This window comes from Sus scrofa, chromosome 11 (genome assembly GCF_054392235.1).
Source record: "Sus scrofa isolate SSC_HxYL_T2T_F1_AM1 chromosome 11, Sscrofa_HxYL_maternal_Yorkshire_Landrace_v2.0, whole genome shotgun sequence".
In the NCBI taxonomy this organism is placed as follows: domain Eukaryota; kingdom Metazoa; phylum Chordata; class Mammalia; order Artiodactyla; family Suidae; genus Sus; species Sus scrofa.
The window spans coordinates 59,317,522-59,335,826 of record NC_139393.1 but is presented as its reverse complement, the minus strand read 5'-3'; the positions used below and the strand labels follow the sequence as shown (position 1 = coordinate 59,335,826).

The following is an 18,305-nucleotide window of genomic DNA, read 5'->3' as shown; positions in this document are numbered from 1 at the left end:
TGATATAAAAATCACTGAGCAAAACTGAAACATTTTTTGTTTTTAACAGAAAACCAGATGTCCAGGAGACCAAACCATGTGGTATATCTTAGGGATAAGATAATAGAAGAAATAGATACAGAGAAGAAATGACAATTCTAATCTCGATGTTATAGGAATGAACAAATGGGCTAAAAAGAAAATTGTGTACATGTCATTGTCAAATCAGATGGTGAATGCAAATGTCAAAATTTTACAGTTTTTATTTCTGTGCTTCTTTTTCTGAAAGATTTTGAAGTGGAAAACCATAACCTTTGCTGCCCCACTCAAATCTCCTCACACTTATCATTCCAATACCTTTCATTCCTATGTCCACCTGTCTATACCTGCATTTCATTGCCTGTAAACTTTATCTGACCAAAGCCACTGTGGCCTAAGAATTAATACCCCTATAAACATCCCTCAACCAATAATGAAAGGGAGTTTGATGTATTAATATCCCAGCTTGCTCTCCCCCCTTGGCAGTAATTCTGAAATGAACCCAGATTTTCTCAGTAAGGACAAAATCTGATTATGCCCAGTAATATCTGCTTGCTAATGCATTTGTTGTTGGCTGTCTTTCCTTCCCTATTTTACTTTCCTGCTCTCAACCTACACTTCTGAAATTATCTTTCATTTTTTTTTTTTTTTTTTTTTTTGTCTTTTTGCTATTTCTTGAGCCGCTCCCACGGCATATGGAGATTCCCAGGCTAGGGGTCGAATCAGAGCTGTAGCCACCGGCCTATGCCAGAGCCACAGCAACGCAGGATCCGAGCCGCGTCTGCAACCTACACCACAGCTCACGGCAACGCCGGATCGTTAACCCACTGAGCAAGGGCAGGGACCGAACCCGCAACCTCATGGTTCCTAGTCAGATTCGTTAACCACTGCGCCACGACGGGAACTCCTGAAATTATCTTTCAAATAACCTTAAATATTTGTTGCAGCATTTGCTTCCACCAGAAAGATTTAGGGTAGAGTCAGGAGAATAGTGCTGACATTCTGGGGTCTCTTTTCTGAGAGTTCAAGATTTGGAGAGTTTTCTTTTTTTTTCCCCCTGAACTAAGAGAAACATCAGTTCCTTAATTTTAGGTGGATTTTTGAGAAATTAATTAAGGGTTATATAAAATTAACAGGGCTAAGGTATGCGAGAAAGAGGGCTAAAAGTTAAACTTTTATTAAGAATTTTTTAAGAGTTCCCATCATGATGCAGCGGAAACGAATCCAACTAGGAATCATGAGGTTGAGGGTTCGATCCCTGGCCTCTCTCAGTGGGGTTAAGGATCCAGCATTGCGGTGAGCTGTGGTGTAGGTCGCAGATGTGGCTCGGATCTGGTGTTGCTGTGGCTGTGGCGTAGGCCATCAGCTACAGCTCTGATTAGACCCCTAGCCTGGGAACATCCATATGCCATGGGTGCGGTTCTAAAAAAACAAAACAAACAAACAAACAAAAAAATTTTAAATCTGGAGTTCCCATCGTGGCTCAGTGGTAATGAACCCGACTAGTATCCATGAAGATATGGGTTCAATCCTTAGCCTCACTCAGTGGGTCAAGGATCCAGCATTGCTATGAGTTGTGGTATAGGTCACATATGGCTCAGATTCCACGTTGCTATGGCTGTGGTGTAGGCTGGCAGCTACACCTCTGATTTGACCCCTAGCCTGGGAACTTCCCTTTACTATGAGTGTGGCCCTGAAAAGACAAAAAAAAAAGAAGAGAAAAGAAAAGAATTTTTCCAATCTATAAATATAGGTTCCTGATAGTTGAAGTGAGACTACCTATATGTTAAATTAAAGGCTGTCATGGTATGTAGAGTCAAAAACATTGCCTAGGAGCTTTAAACAGTATAATAACTTTGGATTATATTGACTTGTAACAATTCAGGAAGCAGCTAATTGTTACAACTACTGTAAGTTGCCACAGTAACTCCTACAATTGAATGGTTTCACACAATATGCAAATTTAATTTTATGCTCTTAATATTCAGTGTAGGTGTTCCAACTCCAGGCTGGCAGGAGAGCCCTTCTGACCCAGTCAACTAGGAAATCAGCTTCTAAGGCTTCCGAGGTCACCCCGGGGGTCTTCTCCAATCCAGCCAGCCAGAAATGTAAAACGGTGAATGTAAAAGAGTGAATCCTGAGAAAGTATTAAGGAGCAGGCCTGGAGGGGGAGTTCATTTCACTCTCATTCCATTGGCTCCCAGGCAATCACGTGACTACCCTGAACTGCAAGAGGGGCTGGGAGGCATTTCCACTGGGAACCTGGGCAGGCTTCTCCCAGTGACACCTCTCCTTTGGAAAAGAGAGTACTCATTTTCAGCAAGTAAATAGCCATCTCTTCCAAATATTTCTTTCCTTATGCAAAATGAATTTGCTAAATAAATTAATAATATAAACAAATTATAACTGCATGTTAAGTAAATCAAACTATTTTCAAGAATCAGAGAAAAGTGGATGATTATGTCAGCAATTCCTATACATATTAAAATAATCCTTCCCTAGCTATTAAAACTTATCTCAAGTGCCAATAGCATATTTGAGGAGTTCGGTTCTCTGAAATGGAAAGCACTAATATGTCAATCAATTAAAAAATCCATAGTTGAAACATTTCATGTATTCATATTAGTCTTCTATTACGTTTAAATAAAATTCAGATACCTTGAGTAAATGAAATCTGCGAAATTCTTACCTTATCTTTGCAGCATATGCGTATATTCTTCAAGGGAAATATTAAGACCACTTCACAGTTAACTTTTATTCTGCATAAAACTGGATCTGTTTTCTCTGACCTGAAGAGATAAATGCAAGGAGGCAGGGATTATACAAATTTTAAAGATCAAAATTTAGAGTCACATGGTTACACTTCCAGGAACTGGAACAAATGGTTTACAAATTGGGATTTCTGTTACGACATTCACTGCTCTTTCCAATACAGCAACCTGCCCTCTTAATAATTGATTTAACAACAATCATTTGAATTAGCATGGTATTTTTAGTTGCAAAATGTTACATGTGGTCTGCTAAAAGGGAAAAATAAATACAAAATACATGAATATTTTCATTTCTTTAAACGAAACCCAATATTTATACTTTGAACTAATTCAGAAAATATACTAACTTTATTTTGTATATAAAAATATACAACTTTATATAAAGTTTATATATAATTTTATTTTGTATAAGTGGACTTATGCTGCATACAAAAGTGACTCTAAGACACTATTTGTAAAGATTTTAAAGGAAAGAAAAGAGTGGCAACAATGTATTCCTGACTGTTACTGCCACTGATGGAACTGTTGACTTGACCTCCAGTGGATGCAGATAGTACCAAACCCTATATACACTGTTTTTTTCCTGTATATACATACCTATGATAAAGTTTAATTGATAAAGTAGACACGGTAAGAGATTAATAACAAGAACTAATAATAAAATAGAGCAATTATAATAATATACTGTAATAAAGGTTATGTAAATGTGGTTTCTCTGACTCTCTGTGTTACTGTCTCTCAGAATATCTTATTGTACAAATTAAATGCCTTTTCCATCTTAACTAAGCATTCATCATGCACTGTGGCCATAACTTTTGCAGTCTGAGGCATAACAGCAAAACTGGCATGAATTTCTTTCCTCTTATTCACAATTTCACAGATAGAAGATTGGTTCTTACTGTAGATCTTAACAACTGCAGCATATTTTTTTCTTTCCCTATTAAGGTGAGAACTTTCACTTTCCACTTAAAGAGAGCACCTTCTGACTTCTCTTTCACATATCCAAATTGCCAGCATCACTATTCTTGCCCTTTGGGGCCTTATTAAGTAAAATAAAGGGTCACTTGACTATGAGCACTGCAGTACCATGACAATCTGATAACTGAGCTGGCTACTAAATGATTAATGGGCAGGATCCACTAGACAAAGGGATGATGTGAGTGGGGCAGGTCAGAGCTGGAAGTTACAAAATTTCATCGCACTACTCAAAGAGGTGTGCAATTTAAGACTTATGAATTGTTTATTTCTGGAGTTTTCCATTTGATACTTTCAGATCCTACATCATTGACTGTAGGTAACTAAAACCAAGGCAAGCAAAACTGTGGATGGGAGGAGGGGACTACTGTGATATAAAGCAATAGGACAGAGATAATAAAAGGAAAAATTAGGCAATTTCCCATCAATAATCTATTTAATTTTTCGCATGAAAACCCTTGGAGATAATTAACATTTTCCCTTTTACATCAGAGAATTGAGATTTAAAGAAGTTTGGACACACATTCAGCAGATAGCAGGTAAGAGGCAGAGCCAAGATGCAGACTTGGGCCTTTGAGTTTATATCACTGCACGTTTTGCTACACTAAGTGCACCTTTTAGAACATACTGTCTTCTCACTGAATATTTTTATTTCATTTCTTAGTACCTAAGTTCACCTGGATTTCAATTCTTGCCATACAGTAAATATGACTTTTCATTTCCTTCTGAAACAAGTCAACCAGTCTAATTAGTGTTATTTTCCTAACAAGGAATGAAGATGCTAGTCAAGACCCAAGTCTCTGTCTTTGGAGTGATGGCTTTTATTAATATGATCCCCCAAAAAAGGAGGGGGAAGGAGGCATGTACAACCCAGAAGGTTCATTTCTGCCACTCTGACATATGGTAGAAATTGTCATCTTGTTTTTTCCAAAAAAAAAAAAAAAAAAAAATTTAAAAAGAATTAAAAAAATGAAACTTGGAAAGGGGAAAAATGCAATGGTTGCAAAAACAGTAACAAGGTCAGAGTTATGCAATTGGGACTAAAAGTGACTATATGCATAAGTACTTCAAGAAAATTACGCAAAGTATAATTTGGAGTGCATTGTGAGGAAACCAAACTTTCCAATAATGTGAACGTCTGAGGAAAGAGTGGGGTCTAATATGAATTACCCAATAGTAACAAGAAAAATATCTAAAAATATAATATTTAGAATGGGAGAAGAGATGGAGGACAGTCTGTAGCTATGAGAAAAATGTTCTGATGTACAAGCCCAAATGAAGAAAGTAGCAAAATGAAAATGCTTCTTTAACCAATTGAGGAGAGAGCTTAAAAGCTGAAAATAAATGTGATCACTGTAAGGAAACTTGCAAGAGAACTAACAAGTAAAAACGTAAATAGATTCAATTTTTACATGAATGATTAAAAAAAACCCACAATATAGGAAATAATAACCCACCAAAAAAAGTAAATAAAATGGACAGGTAGTGTTAGAAATTTTTATTTCTATTCTGATATTCTAATTTGAAATTAGACTTTTAAGAAAAACAATTTTATATACAAGTGTGCTTAAAAAGAAATCAACTGTATTCAAACACGTTTTATTTTCTCGCTACTTCATTAGTTAATGTCATAAGCAAATGTAGAGCCAGAAAGGGACTCACACTGTGACAAAAGAGAAAAATCAGATAACAAGAGTGACTCTATAGAAGACGACCCTTTGAAGGCTGTCTATAACATTTTCTAGCAATGTACAAACACAAAAGTTGTAAAAATGTATCTCTAGTAATACCTCCTTTGTTGTCTTTCCAGACAATTGGGCAACAGAAATGTCATTTGATCTATGCTTAAATTCTTGAGAGAACCAGAAACATAATGGGCTCCAAAACACCTTAAACCACTGGCATCATGAACACTTCCTGCCTAATTCTGTTGGACAACAGAGACAAAGTAAGCCCTGTAATTACATCCCAGCCTGATCTATGCTTGCAGTCATGTAATTAATACTTCCTCTGTAAAGCAATGGAATAATTTAAAGAGCAGATATTTTTCAACCACGGTCTGAAAAAAAAAAAAAGCTCTAAGAGTAGAATACGTGTGCATTTTAGCTATGTGCAGACACTTCTGGGATTCCATTTGTGAAGAGAAATTGTAACCAGATTCTCAGAGCTTTCATTGTACCAAGAGATGAAAATGATACTTCCTTCCTGCTAACAGCTATAGTGGGGGGTAGAATAAAGCGTGAGTGGACCCTATATTTATTCCATGAGGTTTTATGAAAATGGTAAACATAATCTCAGTTCCTGGCTACCTGAGCCACCCTAGCATGGTGCCAACCACATTTGCAAGAGACTCAGCCCGGAAATCAGTACAGAAAACTGGCTCCGGAGACTAGACCTTAACTTACACGAGAGGAATAAAACACTGCACTCCAGCAAATCTGCAGTGACTTCCCAAATCCCTGCATAGTTTCTAATGTCCGTTTGTAAAAAGGCATTCACGGTCACAATGTAGATCCTACAGAACTCAGAGACACACGCAGCCGTGGTGTACCACAAAGCCAGAAGGCAGAGGAAGAGTGAGAATGTAAGCTAACAGTGTTGATTTTGCCAAGAGAGCTGCATTTTTAACAACTGTTCAAATTTTAAACAACTTTTACATTATTTTCTATTAAATGGCTTACATATATGCCCAGGAAAACTCTGTATTTGCAAAATCCCTCTCCTTCCTCAACGGCGTCCAAAACAACTTTCATCTCTGTTGCCTCGTCCACTGTCTTTATGTAACATTGGGAATACACACAGAGTGGCAGTAGGGTACGCAGGGCCGGTGAGACGGCTCTTCCCTCTCCTTGAAACACTTTCCCACTCACCCTTTACAGGGCTAAACAACCTCGTTTTCGACATCAATGAGGTCTTCCCTGCTTACTCTTCTTCTTCTCTGTCGCATCACCCTGATCATGTCCTATACCAGACCCCACAGTCTCTGATCATTTTGTTTATGGATTTGTCTGCATTTGAAATATGGAAAATGAAGCAAGGGTCTGAAAATGAAGAAATAAGGAAACAGCTAAGGGAACAGCATAGTCATCTTGGCCCACTGCAGCTTCCATAACAAAATACCAAAGACTGGGTGACAACAGAAATTTCTTTTCCCACAGTTCTCAGGGCTGGGGAGTGCAAGATCAGGGTTCCAGCCACCCCCATTCCTTGTGGGCATTCTCTACCTGGTGTGTCACCTTCTGGCTATAGTCTCACGTCCTTTTCTTGTAAAGCTATCAGTTCCATCACGGGGGCCCTACTTTCATGAAAATCTAACCCGAATTACCTCCCAAAGGCCTCATCTCCAAATATTGAGGGTTAGGGTTTTAACTCCCAAGGAATTTGGAGGGAACACATTCAGTTCATAAATACTCCTGATTCAGGTCCCCTCAACAGAGTAGAAACAATGGCAAAAAAAAAAAAAAAAAAAAAAATGTTTTTGATTATTTTACTGGATTGCCTTATATCTATCATAAAAATAACCTGTTTTGTTCCAGCGGGAGAATATAGTTCTCCACTACTAGCAACTAATACTCATTTCCAGAGCAACTTGACTTATGCATCTTCACTCCAGTAGCTTGATTGGTACCATTTTTATGCCTAAACTCAACTGACTGGCTCATAAATTATAGAAGCTCTTAAATCTAATCTAAGAATTATGCCAAGAAAAACATAAAAATTTTAAGGTAATATATGGCTTTGCATGAATATTTAAAGGTGATAAGCCAGATTTACATTCTATGAAACTCAAAATAAAAATCTTAACAAAAGAATAAAATGATTGATAGGACACATCAAAACATACCATCTTTCTGGCACAGTGATTCTGAGCTCACATATAAATAGTTCCCTGTTCTGCAGGCAAGCCCACAGAAGAGGGAGTCCCTTTCCATTGGGAAATCACTTCATTTTTTTCCATTGGAAAAGAGCAATTGGGGATTTTTAATATATGTTTGGCTTAGGAACTCTGAAATTTAATATATATTCCAATTTGCAAAAACTGGAAACACAAAATAAGCCCATGGCCCAAGTCCAAGTAGACTCAATTTTCTGGAGTCAAAAACTAAAACATAGAAACTATAAGAAAACTCTAAGGAAAACTACCAAGAGTAAGGGTTGTCTGACTTGAACATTTTATTCACTGAACTCATCATTTTCCACTTCCTTTAATTACTAGTTTTATCTCACAGAGCGAATTTACTTTGAAATGATCAAAAATGGCTTTGGGGAGTTCCCGTCGTGGCGCAGTGGTTAACGAATCCGACTAGGAACCATGAGGTTGCGGGTTCGGTCCCTGCCCTTGCTCAGTGGGTTAACGATCCAGCGTTGCCGTGAGCTGTGGTGTAGGTTGCAGATTCGGCTTGCATCCCATGTTGCTGTGGCTATGGCGTAGGCTGGTGGCTGCATCTCCGATTCGACCCCTAGCCTGGGAACCTCCATATGCCGCAGGAGCGACCCAAGAAATAGCCAAAAAAAAAAAAAAATATGGCTTTGGGAAAATGTGTTCACTGAATAGTGATCATGCCCACATGCATACTATAAAAAAAAAAAATTGTCATCAGCCTCATGTGGCCATACTAACAGATTAATAAACAATGAGCTACATCATTCATTTATTCTCTGGGCAGAGATACAAGCTATGTACAAAGCACCGCACTGCAAATTATATTCAAATACTATTTCAGTAACAAGGATAAAGTAGGAATGTTTGCCCAGAGATTATTGTGAGGACTCAGAAGTTTTTCAGTCTTTTCAAGGGTACCAGCCAATGTTCTCCGGATAGAGAAAGAGAAGTGTGAAAGCTTCATCCAGATCACAGCAGAAGATAGACACGGGCACTGCAGTTGCACAAAGGGAAGCTTGGGGTTAATAGATACAAACCATTGCCTTTGGAATGGATTAGCAATGAGCTCCTGCTCTGTAGCACTGGGAACTATGTCTAGTCACTTATGGTGGAGCATAATGATGTGTGAAAATAGAATGTGTACATGTATGTGTGACTGGGTCACCATGCTGTATGGTAGAAAAAAAAATTGTATTGGGGAAATAGCTATTAAAAAATAATAATGAATTAAAAAAAAAAAAAAAAGAAAGAAAGAAAGCTCTTAACACAGCCTGCCCTGTGCAATCTTCAGTAAACTCTGTGCCACTGCCGCAGAGGCACGTTTGGACGGAAGGGCAGTCCCAGGTAGTAGGCTTCTCTGCCAACACTGATATAAATCATCTTGTTATTCATTGGCCATGTGAATAGGTTCTTCGACTCCCATAGGACGGCCACATGAAGTATACTTATGTAATCTCATAACATTCCATATTTTTTCTTCTCCAAGTTTCTATGGCACTATTCCTGTCTTTACCTTTCAGGTTCTTGGAAAGATCTTTTTCTTTTCCTCCAGAATATTCTGGCAATTCGCTTCTTAAATACCAAGGATCTGCTCTCAAAGAATCACATCATCTAACCCAGATTCCCCAGCCTCTCTCTCTCTCCTCTGAGTTTCAGATCCAAATATCTAAGTCCTTACTGGATAGCTCCCTTGAGAGGTCTAAAGGGTACCAAAAAGTAAACATAACAAAAACCGAAGTCAAAATCTACCCTCAGAAGCTGCCAGCTCCTCTGTTTTTCCTGCTGTGTCAATACCATCAACCGTTCAGAAAAACACTAACCTGAAATCTGAGACAGTCTGGACGTCTTCCTTCATTCATCTTCCAAGGGAGGTCATGTACTATTGATTATAACTTTTCCCACACCCCTCGGAGGCCTTGGTTTAAACTCTCACAATTATTTTCACTTACATATTGAAACAATATTTATTTGCTATCAATCATTTTGTCAGATATTATGCTAATTGAAAATTTTTCAGACGCTTGGAGTTCCCATCATGGCTCATTGGTTAACGAATCCGACTAGGAACCACGAGGTTGTGGGTTCAATCTCTGACCTCGCTCAGTGAGTTAAGGATCCGGCGTTGCCCTGAGCTGTGGTTGTAGTTCACAGAGGCAGCTCAGATCCCGCGTTGCTGTGGCTCTGGCGTAGGCCAGAAGCCACAGCTCCGATTAGACCCCTAGCCTGGGAACTTCCATATGCCATGGGTGTGGCCCTAGAAAAGACAAAAAAAAAATTTCATACTCTTAATAGAGTTTTAAATATACTGGGAGAAACAGACAGGCGGGTGTGGAGTCATGTAATAACTTCACCTTTAAGTTGTATTTCTTTCTTCAGTTGTCCCTAGCCTTCTATTCTATTCTTGACATTGTCAGTTTTCTCATCAGGACCTTCTCAAAATCTTCCGATAATTTCTTTTTTTGTTGTCGTTTTTGTTTTCCATATATATATAATTTTTTTTTTAATTCCTGAGCAGTTGTTCTTGCTCATGGAATCCTATTTCTCAGCAGTCAAATTCAGTCAATTTCACACACATTCATCCTGCTTAGAGACTCTGGCACCCTCTCCTCCAGCAAAGTAGATTTTCCACTAAAACTTGGGATTGCTCTATTTATCAACGTTATGGTGCTCTGGAATATAAGGTTACACTCGTTATTGTGGTCTTGTTATCTGGTGACAGAAGCACTTAATTTTATATATATATGTATAATATATATAATATGTGTGTGTGTGTGTGTATATATATATATATATATATATATATATATATATACACTTTTTTTTTTTTTTGGTCTTTTTTCCATTTCTTGGGCCGCTCCTGCGGCATTTGGAGGTTCCCAGGCTAGGGGTCGAATTGGAGCTGTAGCCGCCGGCCTATGTCAGAGCCACAGCAATGTGGGATCTGAGCCGTGTCTGCAACCTACACCGTAGCTCACGGCAACGCTGGATCCTTAACCCACTGAGTGAGGCCAGGGATCAAACCTGCAACCTCATGGTTCCTAATTGGATTCGCTGACCACTGAGCCATGATGGGAACTCCCAATAATTTCTTATAATCTGTACATCAACAACATAGTTCTGAAAGAGATGTAAGTGAATTTAAACAAAATGAATTTAAATTCTTGAAAATGAATTTAAATTTCTCCAAGAGAGCAAAGGGCCACATGAATTACTATCCCTAAGAGACTTAAGCTCTGAAGCTCAGAAGAGTGGGGACACCAGAGCTGGGTGGGAACCCATGTCAGAAAAAGGGGAGAATGAGCATGTCATCAGCTGGAAGCCATGAGCACAGGCTGAAAGAAGGAAAGTGTAAGCAAGCAAAGCGACAATGCAGCAAGACCGAGCTCAGGGGCAGTGAGAGACTTATGGGTATAGCGCTTGATGAAAAAATAAGTCAAGGAAACTGGGAAACTATTACAAGGGGACAGAGTGACTCTTGTCACTCTGTTCCACCTGCTAAAGGAGGGTCCCTTTGAAAGACCAGCAATCTGCCCAACGTACATGGTCCTCAGCCTGCTTGCAAGAGGCAGAGCTCTGGCACAATTCACACGCCACAGGCTATATTCTGCACAGCCATCATTCTGAAAATAAGAAGGAGGAGGAGGAAGAGAAGGAGGGGTGGGGAGGAGAAGAAGAACAAGAATAAGAACAACAACGAGCAGCCTTGAACTGTAGAATTATAAACAGAGGTCGCTGGACTACCCAAGAGGTTATATTTCCTTATTTTCTGAATGGTGTCTCTAGCCAAGACAATAGTGAGGATCTCCAAGAAGGCAGACCCAGATCTCTGGCTTTCTAAGCATCCTTAAATCCTCAGAGAGAGTATCTGTATCTTCGGTATGTCATTCAGCATTATGAGACCCATGTTATTCTCCTCCTTAATTAGAAAAAAAATAGTTGCAATATGTCAGGGACTATGTCTTCATGTCAGTACTGAACTGAGAACACTGCTTTTACAGTGAAGGATTTAAATGACAGGAGGTTTGGAGGTGGATTATAAAAGCTTGTTTTACAGACAGTAATGAACTGGATTTATGTAGGGAAATGAGCAAAATTCATTTGACAACTTGGCGATTCTATTAAGACATTCAAAATCACTGTGATACTTAGGTCTGCATGAGGTAAACTGAGTAATCAAACCACATAGATAAACTTATTTGATCAATGGCCTGTCTAACTCACTAAAGTAAGCCTAAGCCTCAAAGTCAAAAAGGTTTCTAAGTATCCCTTAATAGAGTCAACAGTTTGACTTTGACTATTTGCTGTCTCTAAAAGTTAACCATACTGATTTTAAATATCTTTATCAGGATTTTTGCATTTGGACATAGATCATATTTACAAGTTTGCCTGTCTTCAAATTGACACCTCTCTAAATGAGACCTGTAAAATAAGATATAATTTGTAGTTATCAAGAATAGTTTGGTGGCAATGACAAATATTCAGTAAGAGCAAATTTTAAAGGGGTTTTTAATTGGTAAAACATTGGAGTATTTTGCAGAACCACCAAGCTACAGGCAAAGCAGAGAACCAAGAATTCAAATGATTCAAAATAATTCAAATGACATTGGGACTATCCATCTCTCTTCTAAGCCGACTTTCTGGACCAATTTAATAGCTCATTTGCGCTCTCTCTCTCCCTCTCTCCCTCCCTCTATGCCTTCTTACCCTCCCTATCATTCTTCTGCTCGAATTCCCTTTCTCTCTCTCCCATTCTTTCTACTCTCCCTCTCCACACGACCCTCCACCAAAGAATCCACCTTTACTCTTCTAGCCGATAAAGCACGTCGTGTCTATTTGCAACTGTTGATCTTTTTACACATTAAAACTTTAACCACAATAAATGCACATAGTAACCAGAAAATGCTAGAGAAGGAACACCCTGGCAAATTCTGACCATGTAACCATAACTAGACCAGTTGGTCTGAGGCCAAGACTAGGGGGTGCTATAACATTTGCAGTATGAATGAATCAACTGTTGCAGTAAAATAGCATCTCTAAGGCAATGAAGTGAGGAAGGCACAGTTTCTAGCTGAAAAGACAGGACTTCTGGGCAAACAAACAAAAGTTCTATATTTTCAGGAAGAAAATATTTATTAGGTATTTGCCCAACTAATTTTTTTAAAGCAGATTTTTTTTTTTTTTAAGAATTAAATGAGACACTCTCACATTCAGGTGTCATATACTTTGGTACTTAGTAACTTGAGCATAAATTTCAGACAGTCTTTTGCATGAACAAAGTCCAGACTGCTAACAGACCTTCCCCCCTGTTTTATTTCTATTATTCCTTATTTAATGTTCCAAGTATTGTAATAAAACATTAAATAGTGTTTAACTTCTTTGTGTGAAGTAATTTTTTTTGTCTAAATGTTTCCAATAAGTAGTGGTTTTCTTTAAAGTAAAAGGGATGGTCATACCATTAAATTTAAATTGATCTTTATGAATGAGAATAATTTTCACCATTCATTGTCCAGAACAGTGCTTCAAAGAAGTGGTAATATAGCAGCTATGCACTTAATAGGATAATTGCCTCATTTAAGAATAATTTTTCAAAATACGGTCATGTTAAAATCCCATCCAAATTCTGTAGAACTTGTACTAACCATTTCATAAGAATTTTAAATAAAATGATATGTACTGGAATAAGTTTTTTATAATTCACACAAAGGAATATTACATGTCTCTATCATAATAATACGGGTTTTAGCATGATTATTATGATCCAAAAGCATTCCAAAATTAAATAAATCATCACTATAAACACAAAGATCATAAATTAAACTTGGAGTTAGAAGCAATACAACTGGCCTTTGAACAACACAAGTTTGAACTGCATAAGTCCACTTATTGCTGATTTTTTTCTCAATAATAAATACTCTGGTATTACGTGATCTAGGTTTGCTTGAATCCAAGCATGCAAAACCTGGCATAGGAGAGGCCAACTATAAAGTTAACACTCCTATTTTCAATTGCTCAGAGGTTCAACACCCCCAATCCCTGTGTTGCTCAAGGGTCAACTGTATTTTCTATTGCATTCATAACTTCCCACTCAAAAATTATAGTGCTTTCAATCATTTTCCTTCACAATCTTGAGTAAGGGAGAAGAGGCTATTTGGTTCTATTCTGTGAGCTCCTCTGTGGAGTTCCATTCTACCTCAGATTCCATCCTCAGTTGCTCTACTTAAGAAGAAGATAGGGGACTCAGAATGGGGCAGAAATTTCCTGGCTAGGTCTGTCCTCCACTATCTTTTTTTAATTTTTTTTTAAATGTTATCATAGTTGATTTACAATGTTATGTCAATGTCTGCTCTATATCCAAGTGACCCAGTTATACATATATACATGCATTCTTTTTCTTATCTTCCATCATGTTCCATCACAAGTGACTGCATGTAATTCCCTGTGCTATACAGCAGGATTCCATTGTGCCTTCCACTATCTTTTAGACAGAGTCCAGTTCCAAGGCTACTGGTTGATGCTACCAACAGAAGTAAAGACTTCCTTACAAGCTGCCCACCACACCCTCTGCAGGCTGTAGGATGCCTTTGCTTAACAGACTTGTAAACACTGGCAAAGGAAAGGCTCTTTCCAAAACTAAATTATAGGTTCAAAGAGTTTCAGCCTCCAGTCTTCTTTATCAAACTTTATGAGGGATAGGACATAGGAGGAAATGGAAAAGAATATGCAAAAAAAACCCTCATCTCCATAAATCAAAACTATGTTGAGGATGTTGGCAGAAAAGAAGATAGGCAGACGGATGAATAGATAATTGAATGGTACATATACACAATGGAATACTACTCAGCCATAAAAAAGAACAAAATAATGCCATTTGCTGCAGCATGGATGGAACTGGAAACTCTCATATTAAGTGAAGTAAGTCAGAAAAAGAAATACAAATACTGTCTGATATCACTTACATCTGGAATCTAATATACGGCACAAATGAACCTATGTACAAAAAAGAAACAGACTCATGGACATGGAGAACAGACTTGTGGTTGCCAAGGGGGAGGGGAAGGGACTGGGATGGACTGGGAGTTTGGGGTTGGTAGATGTAAACTATTGTATTTGGAGTGGATAAGCAAAGACATCCTGTCGTATAGCACAGGGAATTATATCTAGTCACTTGTGTGGAACATGATGGAGGATAATGTGGAAAAAGAATATATATATAGATATATATTTATAACTGAGTCACTTTGCTGTATAGCAGAAATTGAAAGGACATTGTAAATAAACTATAATAAAAAATGTTTAAATAGTTAATTGAAACCAAAAAACAATAGAAGAGACAGACAAAATATAGGAAAGAGAAGGAGTGAAAACAATAAAACTCATTTATTAAGGAGGGTATGCAAATAAGGGAGGAGGCAGAGTGCAGATTAAAGCAAACTAATATTACTTGCAAGCCTATGCAGGTTATAGATGCCATGAGAAAACACAAGAGTAAATGATAAGTTAGCTTGCTGCTGGTTAAGCATAAAAATATTGGTTTTTTTTTTTTAATAAATCATATTGCCCATCTGTTGTGGGGTGTTTTTAACATTTCTCTATTTTTTAAAAAAAATTGTTTTCAGTTTAATTTTTAGTATCCAATGAGCCCTCTTTAGCTAGATCAATTTATAAAGTTTAATTCATTTTCTTGTCAGTTATAGTCTCTGGCACTGAAATTCTCACAGAACTATAGGATAAAAAGAAAGACTAAAGAGAAGTTTAGAATGTGAACATGAATTATCATTTTCTTTTTCAAGTAAAATCTTGATGAGTAACTCTCTGTCAAAACAATGCATTGAAACATGAGGAAAACTGTCAAATTAAAAGCAAATTAGTATAATAAATGGAGAAAAATAGACTATGGCATGAATAATTCTGGGGAGAATAAGAACTATTGAGGATAAGTTTCAATACAGCATCCACTTAATTTTAACAGCAGAAAGAAAAACAGATCAGGAAATATATATGAGAATAAGGAGATTCCTTTTAAAGCTTCCATAATAGCTCTCCTGAGAAATAGTTTTAAATCCTTATATATGATTTTTTAAAAAGAGTGTTGACCAAAATTCTCATCCACAAAGATGAGTTATTTTTACTAGGCAATTAAATTTTCCTATTATCACAAAAGTCTATTTTCTAAATCCCTCTATTTGTACTAATTGATTTGCCATATATAATTGCATATTTGAACCTGAAAGTATATTTTATTGACAAATTCATCTTAAAGGTGAGCTAAAGCATTCATTAGTGTTCTTTTCTTTTTTTCTTAGATTGAGAAGTAGTTTATTTTTTTAATTTTTATTTTTTCCATTGTGGTTGGTTGACAGTATTCTGTCAATTTCTACTGTACAATTTAAAAATATTTTTTCCTTTTGATATTTGCTTTTCCCCCTTTTATTAAAAAAAGTGGTTAGGAGTTCCCATTGTAGCTCAGCAGTAATGAATCCGACTAGAAACCACGAGGACTTGGGTTTGATCCCTGGCCTCACTCACTGGGTTAAGGATCCGGTGTTCCTGTGAGCTGCAGATGCGGCTCAGATCCCATGTTGCTGTAGCTGTGGTATAGTCCAGTAGCTACAGCTCTGATTTGACCTCTAGCCTGGTTACTTCCATATGCTGTATGGCCCTAAAAAGACAAAAAAAAAAAAAAAAAAAAAAAAAAAAAAGGTTATATTTAAGGACTGGAGTAACACTAAGGGAATAGAAAAAATAGAATAGTTTATTTTTATTGTTTTATAACTGAATATATGTGTTCTTGAGATTTATAGATGGTTATTGTTAAAAAGGAACATATATCACTTTACTCAGTAGGTCTCTGGATATGCCTGACAATAAATATCTTCGGTGAAAAGACAATTGATGGTGAGTCTGGACTGAGATAGCAGTGGAAAAAAAAAAAGTTCTAGATAAGCACAATTAGCTAAATTAATTCTAAAAAATGTATGTATTTCATTTGTGTTGGCTTGACCAATGTCAAATCCTTCCAGATGATAGAAAATATGCTTACATGAATACACATAAAACCATGTACAAAATAAAATTAGAAATCTCCACAGATCAGAAACTACATATAATTCCTAAGTGATGACACTATGATAGGAATAAAGGAAAGAAGGGAATCTGTAATACAGTGCAAGGTAGAAGACAGACTAAAGACAGGATGCTGGAGTTCCTGTTGTGGCTCAGTGGTGACAAACCTGACTGGTATCCATGAGGATGAAAGGTTCAATCCCTGGCCTCACTCAGTGGGTTAAGTATCTGGCATTGCAGTGAGCTGTGGTGCAGGTCGAAGGCATGGCTCAGATCCTGAGTTGCTGTGGCTGTGGCTGACAGCTCCAGCTCTAGTTAGTTCCCTAGCCTGGGAACTTCCATATGCCACATGGTGGCCCTAAAAAGCAAAAAAAAAACAAAAAACAAAAAACAAAAAACAAACAACAACAAAAACAAAAAACTCAGTGCTCCAGGTGTGCACTGGAGGCTGACCATGGAAGGACATCCAGGAACAACAGAAAGGTTCTGCTCTGTGCAGCCACCCTCTCTCCAGGCAGCAAGGGGTCAACTTCAAAGACTGAAGACAAGTGTGAGGGCTTGTGTTAAAGAGGCAACACAGCCCTAGGTGTGTGGACAACAGAACACCCAAAACAAGAAGACCAGCCTCTAAGGCATGTGTCTCTTTAAATTTCATTGAAAATGCAATAGAATACAAGTCTTAACAGACGCTCATAACACTTAGGCCAAGTACACTGTACCCCCTGTTGCAGACAGATACAAACACACAATCAAGAATCACTCATCAAAGAGCTAAATAAAGCCACACAGTGAGACATAAAACTCTACCAACAGGATAATTTACACCTGAGGAAACAGAGTGCTTAAACAATCACTTGGAACAAGACTTTAAAATTAGTATATCCCTAGAAAGATAAAGGAAATTATTTTACTTATAAAGCAAGCATAACCTGTGATAAAAAATAAAATGAGAAAGGAATCAATCAACCTCCTTTTCCAGGGGGAACCAATTCAAGAGCTGACTCCAAATCAACTACTGACTGATTCCTTTAAAATTACTCATTAGTTCTAGTCCAAAAGTTTCCCAAGTTTTCATGAGCTTAAGGTCTTCTACATTGTTTTGTTTTGTTTTAATTCAGCAGCTTTCCTCCCCACCAAAAACAAACAAACAAAAAAACAGACCACAGAGTTTCCCACCATCGCCCCCAATCATATAAACTATTAACTTTCATCCCTAGGGTGGTACCCACTGCTTTATTACCAGCAACAAATGTGTAAAAAAGTCTCCTTTACAGAGTACACTTGATCAAATGCATCCCTCTATTTGTAAAGGTCCAAAAGCATAAACATGTAACACTATGCCTTGATTTCCCACCCTAGGCTGAATTTTATTTCATTTTTATAGATGAGAGACTCACAAAATCTTTTTCAATAGCTATTTCCTGAGAAAACCAGCCTTGCATATCCTTGATTTAAGTGCTTAGTCAAATCGTTTCCTCTAATATGAAGAACTGCTGAAGGCAATGCTATTCAGCCCGGCAATTCTACCTTTCAGAGGAGTCAACATTCTGAATGTATTTGTGACATTAATGATGTTAAGAAAGGAAATAGAGACT

General features: G+C 37.5%; 1 protein-coding gene across 1 annotated transcript in view; it reads right to left on the bottom strand.

Moving 5' to 3' along the window:
- The window catches only part of LOC106505319 (uncharacterized), a 354,150-nt gene that overhangs the window by 200,537 nt on the left and 135,308 nt on the right, over nt 1-18,305 (bottom strand). The window contains exon 7 of the mRNA XM_084982075.1: nt 2,708-2,807. The gene's annotated coding sequence lies outside the window, so the exon portion shown is untranslated. The remainder of the gene's footprint in view (nt 1-2,707; nt 2,808-18,305) is intronic.